The 4136-nt window shown below is 35.1% G+C and overlaps 1 pseudogene; it reads right to left on the reverse strand.

The window, feature by feature from the left end:
- Positions 1–436: 436 nt before the first annotated feature.
- On the reverse strand, positions 437–1440 carry LOC122146477 (annotated as a pseudogene).
- Between the last annotated feature and the right edge of the window lie 2696 nt (positions 1441–4136).

The raw sequence follows: 4136 nt of genomic DNA on the forward strand, positions 1-4136 counted from the left end.
GTGCTGTAAGCTATTTTAATTATTCACTTTGTGATAAACCACCATGATAATACATTTGATCCTTACACATAGTTCTATATGTCAGTCATCTTTTTGTCATTGTGTTTTTGATATATTTCAACACAGATTCAGCATAACTAATACAAGATTTGTGATTCTTGCTTATTTTTCCTAATAAGCTAATGCAACACAACTGAACATTTTGTCACTTCAACTTACTGTGTGAAAATAAGTTTGCTTAATTGTTAAATTCTGACAAAACCTGCATTTGAACAGAGTATAATTATAAAGGAATGATACTCAATGAAACAAACTACATAATATTAAATTTCATGTAGTGTAAATTATAACTATTATAATTATTGACATTTATGAATTTATAACAATTGCAGTTTTTGTGAAATTGTTTCTCAGAATGATGGCTTTAACAGTTTAATTACAATTGATGTTCTGTAAAAATATTGACCAGAGAGGATGCTGGCTGAAATATTTTCAGAGTTAAGATGAGTTAAACTGTCTTTTTAAACCAGGGGTAAAATAAAGCATATACCATAGGATTCAGACCTGAGTTAATATACAGAACCCATGTCAAAACATTTATGGTTGTTGAAGAAACTGGTGATATGGAACAGATATAGTACGGAATCCAACAAAGAAGATAAACTGTGACAATGATTCCTAATGTCAGAGCAGCTTTGCTCTCAGATTTCCTTCTCACTGTAGCTTCATTTATGTATTTTCCCCCCTTCATCAGGGTGTTTATAACTTTCACTTGCTGATGTACAACATAGAAAATCCTCAAATATAAAGATATGATCAGGATACAAGGAATAATAAAACACATGAACATATCAGTGACTATCCATGCAAAACCCACCAAAACAGAACACTCTCCATAACACATGTGCGTTTTGCGTGGGATGTCAAAATAACCGTTACTAATTACAAAGGACGTGTTATAAGTTGAGGAGCAAGCCCAGATCAGACAGATGCTTATTAATGTTTTAGTCATGGTTATTTTCTGTGGGTACAGTAAAGGGTGACAAACAGCCACATAACGATCAGCAGCAATTAGAACTAAATTACTAAGAGATGCTGAGAGAAGCATACACATAAATTTGAATAGAGTCCACAGAAAGTGTCTCCAAAGTACCAACACATCTCAATCAGCCTTGTGGCCTCTATGGGCATCACAAGTCCAATAAGCAGGTCAGCCACAGCTAGAGAGAGAATGATCAGGTTGGTTGGAGTGTGAAGCTTCTTGAAGTGAGAGATGGAGATGATCACCAGCAGATTCAGAAACACAGTCCATGCTGACAGCAATGATACAAACACATAAAGGATATTGTATTCATGACTGGAGCGTTTTCCCTTGATACATGATAAGTTGATGGCAGGAAAGCAGTATTGAATCTCATGATCCTCTGTCTCATAGGCCATGTGTGAGTCATCTCCTGTTAGGAGTTTGTTCTCCTCTCCTTAATGTCCTTTCATTTATACAGTGTCTGGATCAGACTGACCAACCCATCTACAGCCCACTCTGATGCTGCATAATGACAATTTTTTCCGCCACCACTTCAACCTGAAGTGCGATAAGACCGGACAGTACTCGCGAGAGGGGGTGGAGATAAGAGCCTGATAGATAGAGATCTGGGGGGGTTTGTGGGGGGGGGCAGGACGGCCGCGACTAGACATGTTTGCGGGCGAGTTAGTCATGCATGTGAGCGTGAGGCGACTAAGCACTGGAGTGAGATACCCAGGAAAGCAGGCTAGGAGCCATGAAATGCCTACGAGCACTCAAGCGCCCGCAGGAAGCGGGGCAACAAGCACACGGCAGAAGATATGGGAGGACTGTGGCAAGAGAAAAACCGTACGATTAAACTGCAGTAAACAGGTTAAATAATCCTTGAGCAACGAAGGGTGGGGCATGTTAAGAGAGGAAGGCGGGGAACATGGACTTGTCATCTCCACAGAGAGATGGGCCGGCATGGCAAGGTTCAGACGGCTATTAATACGACCAATAATTACGGGCTGACATTATATATTATTAGTGATGCGTATATATATATACCGGCAGACACCCAGCCTGTATGGGCGTGTTGCTTGTTTTAAACAAAAGTGCATGTGTTGCGTTGTTAGAGTAGGGGTGCACCACACTAAAGGCATAGCTTTGTACAAAGGCGAAAGAGGTCAGAGATAACCAACCAAACAATGGGTACTACCCCCGCGGCGTACCGCCGCCGCAGGGCCGCGGACGTGACTGCAAGTCAGCCCATGTTAAAGTCACTTCACGAAACTACGCCAAGTGGCGCAGGGGACATATTGTGAACTGAATGTAATTGTAAAATGAGATAAAAGGAGGAGGTAAAACAACAATAACATTATGATATAATATTGTAACATCTTTAAAAACCATTAAAAAATGCACAGTGAGTTAATTTCAAAATGTAGGATAGTCTTAGGCTACAGTCTACTCATCAAAAATTAAAAGAAAGACCTTTACACAAAGGATGTTATGCTTGCTATTGTTATTAAAATGTCATTAAATATAAGGCCTATATATATACAGATAAAAAAGCTAAATGTTTTCATTTCGGTTCATTCTTGGTTAAAAAAAAAACCTTCAGGTTCCATTTGCAGATCGAAATGAGAATGGTCCAGCATTTAGCACCAATTATTATTAATTCTGTTATTATTCTTGATTTTTCAAACTGCTGACACTTTGCATTTTTGAATTATGCCTTTACTGTGTGACCAAAAATTTAGTATTTTCTGTTTCAGCTGTTTGATCGTGCTGGTGCCTCACGCACATTCATTGGAAACAGTAGTCGTTCACCGTGCCATCCGGCCGCAAGCAGCGGTCCACTTTGGCATATTTTTGTTAATTATGATTTTTTCTTTTTTTTTCAGTCGATACTGAAACACGCGTGAGCTACAAAGCCTATTTTTCCTAATGAATAATAGTTAAGCTTGAAATAGGCAACATGACGAATATGGAAACGTTTGGATTTCTTCCGAATGAGAGCCCAACCTTACCTTATGGTTTTTCGCTTTAAAATTATTATTCATTTATTTTTTTTTGTTTGTTTATAGTTAAGCCTATATTATTATATACTGCAATTTTATTTATCCATTAGAATTATATATTTGTAATTATTGTTCTGCTCTGATAAATTTGTTAAATTTAAAGGATTTGTTGTAAAGTGAAGAGAACTAAAAATATCCTGTTGGCACATTATAACATTATTAGGCCAGTCGTTATTATTTCTGAATGTAATAAAATGCAACTTATACATGACTTATATATTTTTTTTCCTCTCACAAACTTAATTTATTTTTTAGCCTGTTTTAATAAATAAATAAATAAAATAAAATAAAATAAAATAAAATAAAATAAAATAAAATAAAATAAAATGCAGCAAACGAAAATAGGCGATTAATCGGTTAAAATTTGTTACTGTGGGGTAATTATAATTATTATATTCTTAGGAACAGAGTCTGGGCCTAATCTAGGCTATCCCTATAATCTAGGGGTTTTTTTTATTTTTTTTTTTTATTTCATTGCATCTGAAAATGACTTTGTGCAGCACATTCACTTCGCACCCTCAACCTGCCTCGCGCGTTGCTCAGCTGTGGACTATTTAAAAATGTTTGATATAAAGGTTGATGTCCCCTTTTTTTACCGGAATTTGTTCATTAAAAAATAAATAAATCGAATTATATTGTTAGTTCTAATTATATTGTTAACACAAGTTCCATTTAGGCTATTTAACATGCACTGTGACATTTTACCCTTTTTTTTAACTTATAAACTCCTTGAGATTTTTAAAGTCAGTTTAATAGTATTGAAGTTCAAGTTTTTAAAAAAAGGTTTTAAATGCTTAAATTATTTCTATGAATTAATAATATGTTATCAGGTTTTAATTGCTTAAATTATTTATATGAATTAATAATATGTTATCATGTTTATTCTTTAAGAAAATAAGGGCAAAAAAAAATAAGGGACGATCCAAATATTATTCATATTGTTTTGCTTCAACTATTTATGTAAGCTACAATTATTCAAAAAAAAAAAAAAAAAAAAAATGTAATTAAAAGTGCCATCGGCCTGAGTAAATTTTACATTATAGAATTGT

The sequence above is a fragment of the Cyprinus carpio genome, chromosome A10 (assembly GCF_018340385.1).
Source record: "Cyprinus carpio isolate SPL01 chromosome A10, ASM1834038v1, whole genome shotgun sequence".
NCBI lineage: Eukaryota > Metazoa > Chordata > Actinopteri > Cypriniformes > Cyprinidae > Cyprinus > Cyprinus carpio.